This window comes from Hippopotamus amphibius, chromosome 1 (assembly GCF_030028045.1).
Source record: "Hippopotamus amphibius kiboko isolate mHipAmp2 chromosome 1, mHipAmp2.hap2, whole genome shotgun sequence".
Lineage (NCBI taxonomy): Eukaryota > Metazoa > Chordata > Mammalia > Artiodactyla > Hippopotamidae > Hippopotamus > Hippopotamus amphibius.
In genome coordinates, this window is record NC_080186.1 from 168,894,696 (window position 1) to 168,909,413 (window position 14,718).

A 14,718-nucleotide genomic window follows, 5' to 3' on the forward strand; every position below is an offset into this window, starting at 1 on the left:
AAACGTCTAGATGGAAACAGAAAAGTGTTGAGAGTGGTTAGGTCTGAGAAGAAGGATTGGTAGGGTGGGTTTTTAATATTTTATACTTCTTTGTTGTTTGTATTTACCTGGCAATAAGGTCTGTTGCGTCTGTAATTTTGAAAAGATATAAATATGAGAAATGTAACTTCATCAAGATCAACACAACTGGTAAGTGGCATAGCTAGGACTCGGAATTATCAGACTCCAAAGCTGAAATTTTTCAGAGAAATATTAACTAGTGTGATGATGAATTTTAACAGATTTGTAGTAGAAAAGCATTAAATTTTTTTTGTTTTTAAAATTTACATACAATAAAATACCCCTTTTGTGGTATAAAGTCCTGTGCATTTTTTTAAAAACAACCTTTTTATTGAAGAATAACATATTTAAGAAAAGTGTCCACATTTTAACTCTGCAGCTCAATGAATTTACACATGTTGCCAGGTAATTGGTACCCAGTTCAAGAAACAGAACATTACTTGTGTTTCTGAAGTTGTCCTTGTGACCCTTTCAACCCCTACTATCCTGACTTCAAACATCAGGGATTAATTTAGCCTGATGTTGAGCTTTATATAAATGGAACCATACATATGCTCTCTTTGGCTTCTTTTTTGCTCAGCATGATGTTTGTGTTTATCCATATAGTGTATGTAGTCTAGTTCATTCTCATTGCTGCAGGCCAGGATTTCTGAGACATAGCCCTATTGACATTTTGGATGGAATAATTCTTTGTTATGGGGGGCTCTTCTGTGCACTGAAGGGTGCTTATCAGCATCCCTGACCCCAACCACAAGATACCAGTACATCCCCCACCCCTCCCCGCAGTTATCAACTTAAAATGTCCCCTGGAGAGGAGGGCAGAGTCTGGTTGAGAACTACTGAAGTACAGTATTCCTTTGTGTGAGTATGCCACAGTTTATTTACCCAGGCTACTGTGTTGAATGGATATTTGGTGCATTTCCAGTTTGAAGTTGTAAAGAATATGAACATTTTTGTATAAGTTTTTTGGGAAGATATGTCCACATTTCTGCTGAATATATACATTGAATTGAATTTATAGGTCATAAGGTTTGTATATCTTCAGCTTTATTAGATTTTGCCACATTATTTTCCAAAGTGGTTGTACCAGTTTTCACTTTACCAGTCATATATACGAATTCCATTTTTCCACCTTCTCTTGAGGCTTGAATTTGAACTATGATATTTTGAAGTTTAGGGCCTGAGTTTTATTCTTTTTAGCATACCCACTGGCTGGCACAGTAAATGACACACAGAAGATGCCAATTGCTGAGTGAATGAAGCCATGCGTTCTGGCCCTCTGCTCTAATGTCCTGTGATCTTGATGACATATGGCTCAGCTGTGGCATTTGGGAAGCAGTTAATTACCCATCAGAGTTGCGCTTTCCTATGTTGATGAGTAGATCTCCCTCCCCTCCATCACCAACAGCTTATGGTCTCCAGACAAGGCCATGTTTTCACTTTCTTGGTGAGTTTCATGAACTGACGTAACTGGCAAAGTCAAATGTCAGTAACTGTGATATCAAAAGTTTACTGATATTGCTTTTAAGTTTTGTCATTTAAACAAGACTTGCTGGTCAAATGAGAATCTGTTTTTCCTCTTAAAATGTGACTGTATTGTCAGAGGGATGGAACTCTTTTTTTTTTTTTTTTTTTTAAGTGATTGTGTTTAACTGCTCCAGGAGTTCTGCATATACCTTAAATGTTAAGCATGTTGAAGGCAGATGCTATACCCTCCCAGGTTTTTTTGAAGCGCACATCATTACCACTGTGTGATCATCAGCGTTTTCATTGGCACCGTCATTATCACCGTCATGTTGCTTCTGTATGAAGCTTTGTATGTGTGTATGTAATTTACTGAAATGAAATTTACATAACAAAATTAACCATTTTAAGGTGGACAGTTCAGTAGCATTTAGTGCCTTCATTGTATTGTGCAACCATTACCTATGTCTATTTTTAAGTAGTTCCAAACATTTCCAGGACTTCAGAGTAAACCCTTTATCCCTTAAGCAGTTTCTTCTTCCCTTCCCCCTTAACCCCTAAGCAACCACCAATCTGTTGTCTGTCTCTGTGGATTTATTTATGTTGGATATTTCATATCAGTAGAATCATATAACATGACCTTTAATGTCTGGCTTCTTTCACTTAGCATATAATGTATTTAAAGTTCATCCATGTTATAACATGTTTCATTCCTTTTTATGGCTGAATAATATTCCATTGTACGCATATACCACAGTTTGTTTATCCATTCACTTGTTGATGGACGTTTAGGCTTCTTCCACCTCATGGCGATTGTGAATAGTGCTGGTAAGAACATATACATGTATTTATTTTCATTCCTAATACGTGGCTAGATTATTGCAACCACTACCACCAATACTGAACCATTCCAGTGCCCCAAAGCGTTCTCCTGTGCTTCTCTTCAGTCAGACCCTCCCTCCCTTCTGACTGCTGGCAACCACTGATGGTGATTTTATAGCAGTAGGAAATTTAAGTAATATCTCAACTCTGTGTAGTCTGGCTTTCCTTAAGTATGTAATGGATTTCTGAGGAGTTAAAGTTTTAGAATTAGAGACAATATTTTATAAGCCAGAGATTAGAACTACTTTTTATGTATTTACTGAATTCAGTTTTTCCAACTTGTTAATTATGATGAGGAGCGAATTAAAATTACTAGCATAAAACTCTGCACTTACCGAGAGAGCAGAGCTAATTATCAAGAGTGCTATCTTAAAATATTGTATAAATTCAAGATGAAATTATTAGATTGATAGGTTTTTTTGTTTTTTTTAGTGAACTGTTTCTTATCCTTAGTGTTTTGTTTTGTTTGTATACAAAAGATGCCTTGGGATTTTATATTTTCTTCCTGCCAAATTTTTCAGTTAAATATATACTGATATATTTTACATGTTAATTTTAAAAGCTCAGAGGAAAGTTTATTCAGCTTTCTGAAAACATAGCATGAGCAATAAAATAACTGTTTGCCAGGAAAGGAAAAAAAAAAAAAGCCCTGTTGTCTTCTAGTACCAGGTGGTATTACGTAGGTTTGTTTGGTGTCTCATATCTTATTTATAGTAGTTTGGAGCTGGAAACTAGATACTAAACAGAAGCTAATGTTCCACTGTAGATTAACTATGCATTAGAGTCTTTCTTTGGTCATAATTATTTTTACTTGCGCATATACTTCTGTGAAATTAGGAACTTGTGAGAAATTGGCAACTTGTTTGAGTCCAGTCCATTTCTGTATACCTTAATACAGAAACAATCTGTAGCACATTTAAATGTACTTTTTTGTTTAGATGATATTTATAAAAGCTTTGCAATTTTGTTAATAATTTATGAATTAATAGAAGATACTTAATGATCCTCAGTAGTTAACTGAGAGAGAGCGTGAGGAAACATTTATCACTATTATTTGTCTGGCTGTAGAAGCTTCTCAGTCTCCTCCTCCCTCTCAAGAAAAGAGGTGTTGGGAGTAATCACAAATCTGATGACGGTATTTCTTAAAATATTTCAGGTGTATACTAAATATTCTAGAGCTCTAAGAATTTGCAATTGTTTAAAAATCATATCACTAAATGGTTTTAATTTTGCATTTATTCTTTTGGTATTTATTTGTTGTCTGACTTTGCTTACCTCCTTCAACATGCAGACCTATGCTTTGCGATGGTTTCATTTCATACTGGGAGTGACCTTTATTAGTTGGCCTCATTACTCCTTCACAGTAAAAAAGAGTGTTTGTGAATGAATTTTCCAAAATCTTACATAACATAATGGAAAAGTATGAAATTAAAAAAGACATCAGGTGTGTGGCTTTCAAAGTTGGTATTGAGGTTAGAGCTCTTAAAAATCTATCACTTAAGACTTGTTCAGTGTTACTTTTTTAGAGGTAACATAAGAGTTGAATCTGATAGACTGCCTTCACACTATCTGTATCTTGACTTTGTTTTAAAAGTGCAGAGGCGCTAAAACATTGACCTCACACATATTGGTTCATTCATTTGGGAAGCACATTTTTGCAGTTTTTCTTTATTTTTGAAATGTCAGATGTGCCTGGGCCTATGGAAAACAATGAGATTCTCTAGGGCAGGGATTCTTAATTATTTTTCCTGCGAGGTATCCCTTTGGCAGCTTGGGAAAGCTTATAGATTGCTTCTTAGAAAGGTGTTTATAAACACATAAAACAAAATACATAGGATTATCAAGGAATCATATTGATAAATAGTTGTTAAAATGTTGTTTGTGATATAGTAACGTTCTGCATATTATCTCATTAAATATTGAGAGCTGTTAGTGGATCTAGTAAGTATTGTAATTTTGAAATAATGAGCATAAACGATTTCTCTAAGATACTTGCATCAACTGTAGTGTGTTGAGACTGTCTGTGATTCCTCTTGGTGATCAAAGTTATAGGAACTGCTAATACCATTGAGGTTTGTTGCTTACATTTTAATTGCAGGAAATGCTAAAAAATTGTGGTTAGAGTTAGTGAAAGTAAATATACCTTTTTTTTTTTTCTTCTCTATCCAAGTTCCTTTTGCACACTGAACCACAAATCCCTTGTGGGTTAATAAGCTTGACATTAAGGACTCCTCCTTTAGGAGCTCTTAGTTTAGGCTATGAGACTGATCCTTGAATAGCTAATTAAAGCTGAAATCTGAACAGGGGTTTTATCTTATCTATCTTTGTATTTTCATGATCCCACAATGCCCTGTAAGTGTTACTTAAGCAGATGACTATAATATGCTCTAATAGAGCTATGTAAATAATTCTGAGCATGCATAAGGGGACATTACCTCTGTTTAGTGGTTACCTCTGTTTTTTGTTAGAGGAGGTGGCATTGAGCTGCATCCTAAATTTAGGATACCGTGGATTTTCAGGTTGAATGAAGTAAGGGAGGGATACTTATAGTTGAGGCATGCTCATTAGGCATAGCCTAAGGAAAGGCAATGACAAATTTAGTGTATTGAGTTTCAGGATATGCATATAAAGGAATGGCAGGAAAAGAGAAGTTGGGCTTATGCTGGAGCTCACATTATAGGCAGAGTTTTGTGTATACTAGGCAACTGGGAACTAGTGGTGTGTATAATGGCATCAGCTTTGTGTTTTAGGATGTTAACTCAGATGGCATTGTGACAGATAGATAGGACAGAATGGGGAGAGACTGGAAAGCAGCTGCCAGTGAAGGCACTATTACATTTGTTACAGGTTAGAGCAGGTAGGTCATAACAGTAGCAGAAGGATGGGAAAGGAGGTGCTATATATCTGGGAGAAAAGGATTCAGTGCTTGATGGAATGTGAAGGAAAAGAAGTGTGGCTGAATCTACTCTGTTGGGAGACTGGGACATAAGTGATGGTAGTGCCATTAACCAAGGTAAGGAATGTAAGAGGAAAGAGTAGGCATGGTGGAGAAGGTAAGCTGTCCTTAATAAGTTTGAGCTACCTTGAGATTCAGGTAGAGCTTTCTCAGGCAGATGGTTAGGGCTGGAGATAGGGATTTTGAAAGCTTTAGATCAGTGCATTACAATAATCTGTGAAGTTTTTTTAAAGGTTTGTTTTATTGAGAGATAATTTACATGTATTAAAATTCTTTTTTAGCTTTGTAGTTTTTTTTTTTTTAGATTTGACGAATGTATAGTCATATAATCACCACCACAATTGAGATACAGAACATTTCTGTCACATCAGAAAGTTCCCTTGTGCCCTTTTTGTAGCGATTCTCCCCTCTTCCACGTCCAGTTCCTGACAACCAACCATACATCTGATTTTTGTCCCTATAGTTTTGTTCTTTTTGGAATGTCATATAAATGAAGCCATATATTATGTGGCATTTTGTATTAGGTCCTTTTGCTTAATATAAATGCTCTTGTGATTCATTCATGTTATCGCATGTATTAGTAGTTTGTTTTCATTGCTGAGTAGTATTGCATTATGTGTGTGAAGGTTTTTAAACACATATACCTGGGCTCCAAATACTATATCTGAATTCAGAAAATTAGCTAGAATACGGTAATGTATTGGAAACTGGATGAGATGCGGGTATCATGGAATAGAGTGCAAAGAGGTGACAGTGTCATATGTGCACATTCAAAGGTGGAATAGGGCATTAAATAGGCTATGCCTAGGTAACTTTTTCAACATTGCTTTAGAAGGGAAGGAAATGTGGCAGTAACATAACATGGAGATTTTTAGAGTTAAATGGGTGGAAGAAACAAACTAGAGTTATAAGAAAAAGGCAAGATTGAACAAAGAGACCAGAGGGGTGGAATCAACTCTTGGAGAAGAAGAACATCTTTCTTTTTAAGGTAAAAGGGAAGGTGATAGGATTGGGCTCTGTCCTCATGATGGAGAAATGGTTATCTTAGAAAATTTGTGAGTATTGATATGAAAGGAAATAAAGTCATTAATAGTTTTGTAGTAATGGAATGACCTGATGAATCATTATATTCCTGGAAGGTGAATCTAGAATGAGTTGGAATAGGAGAGTCTAAAGTTAGAAAAATGGCTATGTCTACATATGACATCTCGAGGGCTTGGACTTTTAGGATTGTTGTGAGAAATGAAAGTGATAGATACTAGAGATATTTAACTTTTTTGTGTGGTGTAGAGGTTATTTTGAGAAATGTTAGCAATTTAAACTATTAGCTAAAAAGTTATTTGGAGATTGAATGACATATGGTAATTGGTGTCATTGAGATGATGCTTAATTTTCCAAACATTTGCTTTTATTATATGTGCCTGTAGAATCACCACTGTGATTCTGAATTAACTTATTTATGAATAATCCATAGCACAAAGACTCCTCTAAAACCTATTTCTGTATTTTAGACAAACTCTCAATTTTCAAGTATTAACTTTAGGCTAATAATGAAAAATGAGTCCTTTTAATATTTCATTCATGAGAATTCAGAATACTTTAATATGATGATTGAGTGATGTTTGCTTTCTTTTGGATAACCTCTTGACTCTTATAAGTCTAGAAGCATTTTGTGAATTAAAACATCATGCAAAACAATGGCCTTCAGGTTGATTATTAAATATGTAAAATTCCAGCAGGCTGGTTTTAACCCTTCTGTTTCTTCTGTAACTTAGAAGTTAAACTTATTGGCAAGCTACTAGCTTAAAGGATGATACTAGGTTTATCTGCATATTTTGTTCAGTTTTTCATATCCTCATAGAATGCTGAGAGTTTTCTCAACCTAAAAATAGATAACCTGTTAATGTGGAGATCATTTTAGAAGTGGAGGGAAAGAGAAAGAAACAAAAAAATAGCTTACTGTAGAAGCTGTCAGTTCTCTGCTGCTGCTTTTTGAAAATTACATCTCTGTCCCTGACTTTCTAGCAGAGATACATCCAGACACACATTTTAGCTTCCTTTAGGACATCTTCATTTTGACATCCCTCCAGTGCCTTAGGATAATTACAAAATCAAATTGTTTATGCTTCTTATTTCTACCACTGGGTTATTTTGAGGGACAGTTAGCACTGTCTTAGTACCACATTTAATATTCACTAAATATTTTTGATTTTTGCTCTCTCAAATCCTTTTTTGGCCATTGCCCTTAGTGGCATCCTACGTCCAGTCCTGGCAGTATCAGACTGGTTCTCTCTGTTATTTTTTAACAGTACCTATATTGTCTTACTCCCTTGAATATGTGATTTTCGTGGTTTGGGGTTTTGTTTTTTTCTCATATCTGAAAGTTTTAGAATTCTTGTATGTGAAAATTTCATTGGGTGAGTTTTACCTTTCCATTCTTGTTTTCCAAATCTGTACACAACCTTTGGATTTAGTAAGCCAGTGAACCTGCTGCTTATATATTACTCTCATCTTATAAGTCCTAGTCAGTGCTGTGCCTGCCTCCTCATATCACAGTACCCCCTCAAGTGTAGAGATTTCTGAAGAATTTAGAATATATCATATATTGTAATACTTCATGATATAACAATGAATATTTTAGTATATACCCTATCTTCTTAGATTATAGGCTTTTCCAGGGCTGGGATGGCTATTTTTACCTCTACAAAAGCTGGTTTTGACTTTTATGCATTATAATAATAAAGATAGATACTTGTAATGCTAATATTTCTGCATAGAATAGAATAAAGAATAGAATAAATATGTATATTTTTATATTTTCTCTTAAGCTTATTGTTGTTCCTGGCACAAAATAGGTCCCTAGTTTAGGTGTGTTCAATGAGTAAAATGCAATTAATTAATCAGTTAATAGTCACTTTTTATTGTATATTTACAATATGCCACACATTGTGCTAAATGCTTTATACATATTAAATTTCTCTAAATCCTTACAACAGTTGCATGAAATAAGTATTGTTATCTACATTAATAGTTGTAATATTTACTGATACTGCTAATAAATGGCAGAACTTGGACTTGTACCTTGGTCTTCCTGTTTTAAAACCACTTAATTGCTATACTCCTTCCCATAAAATGTATTTATGTGAATTTGTGTTTTAAGATTTCTAAATTTATATTAGGCATCCTAAGATACTCTCATATTTAAGTGCATGGTCATAAATATGAAGCTTACTCTGTAAATTTACGCTCCTGAAATACAGCATAGTGATCTGCCCTATACATTGCACTATTAATAAAAAGTCTGAATTGACAAAAAGCAGAGGGCAGTGTATACCCATCATAACTTCAGAATTGGAAATGGTCTTGTAGAGATTCTGACCATAGAAATGGAAAACAAATTGCCCAAGAAGTGAAGCTCAAACCCAGACTATGTAACTTTGTATTGGGGTGTAAGCTAAGGTTTATAACAGAGACTGCAGGATACAGTAAAATAAGATAAAATGATCTCTCTCATATATTAATTGTAAAAAAAAAAAATCGGTAGGTAGTTCTTGGCCTGTAGACAGTACAGTTGCATGAAGTCATTTAATGATCCAAACTAGTAGGTCTGCTAGGACAGCTCTGCCAGCTTTATCATGTGGTTTCCCTTTCTGAGTCTAAGGGAGCTGCACTAGTTGTTACTGTTTCCCAGCTGTAAGAAAGGGGCAAAGAGAGAAGAAGGAAAGCAGTTTATATTTAGGCAGATGGCCTAGAAGTTGCACATGCCAGTTCCTCTTGTAGTCTTGCATTTGGTAATATGACCATGGTTAGATGCAAGGGAAGCTGGAAAATGTACTCTATAGCTAGGTGACCATGTGCCCCTGAAAACTCTAGTAGTTCTGTTACTGAAAGGAGGATGAAATCCTAGGGAACAGTTGGTAGTCTTAACCTACAATCTTAGTTTAGTTTTCAATAGGAATGACTATAGAGATTTTAGGATATAATGATGAAGCCTTAATAGTGTCTGACGACAGGGGCTTCCTAGGTGGTGCAGTGGTTGAGAATCCGCCTGCCAATGCAGGGGACACAGGTTCAATCCCTGCTCCAGGAAGATCCCACATGCCGCGGAGCAACTAAGCCCATGCGCCACAACTATTGAGTCTGCACTTTAGAGCCCGTGAGCCACAACTGTTGAGCCCATGTGCTGCAACTACTGAAGCCCACGCGCCTAGAGCCTGTGCTCCACAACAAGAGAAGCCATGGCAATGAGGAACCTGTGCACCAAAACGAACAGTAGCCTCCACTCACCGCAACTAGAAAGAAAGCCCGTGCACAGCAAAAAAGACCCAACACAGCCAATAAAATAAAAAAAAAAAAGTAGTGTCTGATGACAATGATAGGGCTAAATGTGGGGCATTTGCTAGATAGTGAGTAAGAGATAAATTAGAGGTGTGCCAAGCAATAGCAGTGGTTCATTAGGCCACTTGATGATGTTTCAGTTTTCCAATAGAAAGGCTTTTCAGTTGAAAAAGCAAGATTATGATGGGGAGGTATGGTAGGGGTATGGATTCAAAATTGGAAAGTGGCCAGGAGGCTGTCTAGAAGGTATGGGATCTGGGAAAATGTAGGTGGTAGTAAAGGAACATTGAAGTGTCAGGCTGCAGAAAGTGTAGCTTAGCCAGAAGGCTTCTGCACTAGAATGAATGAACTAGAGGGCTTGAGTAACTGGAAGGACAGGGTAGGATGGAAAGTTATTTATTCCACAACTGAATAGAAAGGTTTTGTGGGTTTTTTTGTTTGTTTTGTTTTGTGGATTAATTAGTGTCTTTTTTTAATTGAAGTGTAGTTGGTTTATAATATTTTAGTTTTTGGTATAGAACAGTGATTCAGTATCTTTTTAGATTATACCCCATTTAAAATTAATACAAAATAATGGCTATATTTCCCTTTGCTGTACAATATATCCCTGTTGCTTATTTATTTTATACATAGTAGTTTGTATCTCTTAATCCCTTATCCCTATCTTGCCCTTTTCCCCTTACCTGTCTCCACTGGTAACCAGTAGTTTATTCTCTATATCTGTGAGTTTGTTTCTGTTTTATTTTCATTGTTTGTTTTATTTTTTATGTTCCACATATTAGTGGTAACGGTATTTGTCTTTCTCTGTCTGACTTATTTAACTAAGCATAATACTCTCTAGGTCCAAACACGTTGTTGCAAATGGCAGAAATCCATTCTTTTTTTATGGCTAAATAATATCCCCCCCCACCCCCGTGTGTGTGTGTGTGTGTGTGTGTGTGTGTGTGTGTGTGTGTGTGTCACATGTTTATCCATTCATTTTTAATGGACACTTAGGTTGCTTCCATATTTTGGCTATTGTAAATGATGCTGCTGTGAACATTGGGACACATGTATCTTTTTGAATCAGGGTTTTCATTTTCTTTGGATATATGCCCAGGAGTGGGATTGCTGGATCATATGGTAGGTTTTGTTTGTTTGTTTGTTTGTTTTAAAGTTTTTTGGGGAACTACCATACTGTTTTCCATAGTGGCTGCACCAATTTACATTCTCCACTTTTTGCTTTTGTTTTTTAATGACACTGGGCAAAAGAGGACTACTTCTGTCTTTGTATTGCAAGCTGTATCCCCATGACAGACAAGACAGACAGACAGACAGACAGACAGAGATTGTACTTACTCTGTGAATACATTTTCTTTACTGTGTTGGGGGTCCCCAAGACCACCCCAGTTTCATTGATTCACTGGAAGAATTCACAGGACTAAGCATATAGTCAGACTCAGCTAAAGTTTATTACAGTGAAAGGATACAAAGCTTATACAAATCAGCAAAGGAAAAGGCACATGGAACAAGGTCCAGAAAAAACCAGGTGCAAACTTCTAAGTACCCTTTCCCAGTAGAGTCGCCCAAGATGCATTTAAATTCTTCAGCAATGATGTGCTATTTATTGGGGACTGATCAGATAGTGCCCAAGGTTTTTATTAGATATTGGTCATGTAGGAACCTCTGACCAGTATGTACCAAAATCCAGACTCCCAGAAGAAAACCAGGTATTCAGCATAAACCATATTTTGTACAGTTGTTTAGTTATAGTAAGCCACACTTATCATTTAGAGAAAGTTTCATGTCAGTGTAGAAAACTGTTTGCCAATCAAGTTCCCAGATGCCAGCTAAAGGCCAATCTTACAAGCAGGACTTTCTCAGGATTGCAGTCTTAGGCTTGCCACGTCAGCTCCTTTCTGCGTGCTCTTCTCTGGCTTTATTTATGCTGGTTTTCTAGGTTTCTTGTAGAATGAATGCCGTGTCCCCAAGTAGGCAAAGCCAGAACTAATAGTTTATAGATTGCTTTCTTGTATATTATCTTATTTAATTCTCCCCACAACTCTTTCTCTCTCTCTTTTTTTTAATTATTTTTTTTTTAATTTTTTTTCTTTTTCTTTCTTTTTTTTTTTTCTCTTTCCACTGTGCAACCCACTTCAGTGCCTGCAGCCTACGGGCAGAGGCCAGGCAATGGTTTGGGGCCACTTTGCTCTGGCATGGGAAACTCTGAGAGGCCCAGGGGGACGGGCCTGCCATAAATCCAAACTCATGCCTCCTACAACTCTTGACTGAGGTTGGTAGAGGAGAGTAATTTTATTGACCAATTTATGGGTTAAGCACATAGGAGCCTAAATGAAGAGCTTAAATGATGCCCAGAGCTGATAAAAGTTGGAGGCCAGGTTATGTGAGTTCCAGATATTTTAAAAACTCTTTAAAAAATACTTATGAATTTAAAGTTGATCAGCACTGAAAGGAGAAAAAGAAAAAATGGATATTTACAGGTAAACGTTCTGTTAGCTTTGCATAAAATCTCCCTAATATTTGTGTCTGGGACCCCTCCCCCAATTTTGGAAAAAAGAAAGAAAAGAGGATTGTATAGTCAGTTTGTATTTTGTTTAGAATGATTATTCTCCTTTTTGAGGATAAAGACTTGGGAGGGAATACTGAATGCATTACCCCCTGAAATGACTGTGTATCTCAGAGTAAGTATCAGCAAGTAGATACTGAGATATTGTGTCATTCTCATTAAAAAAGAAAACAAAAACCTAAAATCCTATTTCATGTTTTGTTAACTTTAAACTGATCTCAAGATAACAAAAATTTAATCAGAGTTCATTCAAAAATTGGTTTTTAGTTTTGATCTATTGACAGGCTACTAAATGTCAGCCATGGTGCTAGACACTAGAACACAGCTATGCACAAGAGAAGTATGGTCCCATCCTCACAGAGCTTATGGTCCAGTAGAAATGGAGACAGTAAATAGGCAATTATGATAGTAGTCTGTTGAGCGCCAGAATGGAGGATGTACAGAGTGTCAGTTTATAGCTCTGTTGAGGTAGAGAGAGGGATACTGTGGAGGCACATGGGAAGGGAGCCTATTCTAGATGTAGGGTGGAGGACTGGAATGATGAGGAAGGCTTCTTATGGGAAGTTAACATATAAGCTGAGACCTGAAAAATGTACCACGCTAATGGTGGGAAGACAGAAAAAAGTGTGCTAGACCAAAGAAAAAACACAGTGAAGAAGATTTAAGTGAAAACTTCCCATTTAAAGAACTTATTGAAGTGGCTATGATAGGAGGTGGGAGGAGAGAATAGGCAAGTACAAGATCTATTAAAAAGTTAGATCTTTATCCTGAGAGCAATGAGGTATTAACCAGGAATTTTTAAGTAGGTGAGTGACATGTTGAGGTTTTCCCACTTTAGGTACACTGTGAAGAATAAATTGGAGGAAAACAGGAGAGAGTGGGAGACTAATTTAAGCAATGAGATAGTGTGGTAGCTCAGACTATGATGGTGGCAGTGTGGTAGCGGTGGTGATCTGACTCAAGACATTTAGGAGATAGAATAAACAGGACTTTGTGACTTCTGGGTTTTTGGTTGAGCATTTAGGTAAATAGAGACTTTTGTAGGTTGACATTAGAGAAATAAACTTTTAATTAATTCAGCTACTGACTTTCCTTTTTTTTTTTTTTCCTTTTTTGGAACACGTCCTTTTTCTTCCATTGTTTCTTAGTGGTGTGGTACTTTGCTGGTTTTCAAGCTAGTGGACGTCAAACTCTTCTCTGGCTAGTTTTTTTCTATCTAGAAACTTTTCAGTGGAAAAACAGATCATGTTCTGCTGTAAGATTATGAAGGTTATCGAGTTATTTTGTATTCCTTGGAGGAGGGTCTGATGGTATACATGCTCTTTTGAACCTTGTTTTCTTCGTGTAATAATTACCTTGGAGATCTTTATATACAGCTCTGTCTTACACTTTTAAAGGCTTACACAGTGTTCCACTGAATGAATGTACTGCAATGTACTTATCAAGTCTCTTATTGAGGGCATTTTAGTTGATTTTGTTTTTTTCCCCTTTAATACATTTAGTGCTGCAGCAAACATGATTATATCTGATTATATTAAACCTAGATTTGTATCACAAGTCTGTCATGAAAGAGCCTTGAAATGTTAGATCTGTAAAACTATTCAGTTTACTTTTATGCCTTTATGCAGGCTTCTAATTTAAACAAAGTAGATTTTTAAAAATAGACTTAAGTTTTAAGTGAAGTAAGTCAGACGGAAAAAGGCAAATACTGTATGATATCACTTCTGTGTGGAATCTAAAAAATAATACAAATGAATCTATTTACAAAACAGAAACAGACTCATAGACATAGAAAACAAATGTGTGGTTACCAAAGGGGAAGGGAAGAGGGGGAGGATAAATTAGGAGTATGGAATTAAAAGATGCACACTACTATAAAATAGATAAGCAACAAGGATTTACTGTATAGCACAGGAAGCTGTATTCAATATCTTATAATAACCTATAATAGAAAGTAATCTGAAGAAATATATAAATATAACTGAAAAAAATGAACTTAAGTTTTTAGAGCATTTTTAGGTCCCAGCAAAATTGAGTGGAAGGTACAGAGATTTCCCATACATCCTCTGTCCCACACACATGAAAGATGAATTTTAAAAGTTTCTGCCTGATGAATTGTGGTGAAACTCTAGAACCATTGTGGCACATAATTTTATATCTTAACAAGTACCAGGACTATTAGAATTAATTCTAAAGTATTACAATTAAAATAAAGTTATAGTTTTTATAACTAGGACAAGAAGGCATTGTACTTGGAAGAGATACTTCTAGTAACAATGTCAGTAATTCACCAAATGTTTATTGAAATCTTGATATGTATGACACAGTGCTTTAAGTGTTGAGATAAAACATGCTTCCTATACTAATCATAGAAATAGTCCTGTCTTATAGATGAGAAATCAGAGGACTAGAGAATTTAAGACACTTTTCTAAGATCACAGTCAGTATGTGA

General features: G+C 35.9%; 1 protein-coding gene and 1 non-coding gene across 3 annotated transcripts in view; one reads left to right on the forward strand and one right to left on the reverse strand.

Annotated features, from left to right (window-relative positions):
* Window positions 1-14,718, forward strand: part of FNIP1 (folliculin interacting protein 1) — a 115,813-nt gene that overhangs the window by 19,506 nt on the left and 81,589 nt on the right. The gene's annotated exons all lie outside the window — the stretch shown is intronic.
* Window positions 11,820-11,951, reverse strand: LOC130843229 (small nucleolar RNA SNORA42/SNORA80 family). The gene has a single exon (XR_009050837.1). It is a non-coding gene; the product is annotated as a small nucleolar RNA SNORA42/SNORA80 family (small nucleolar RNA).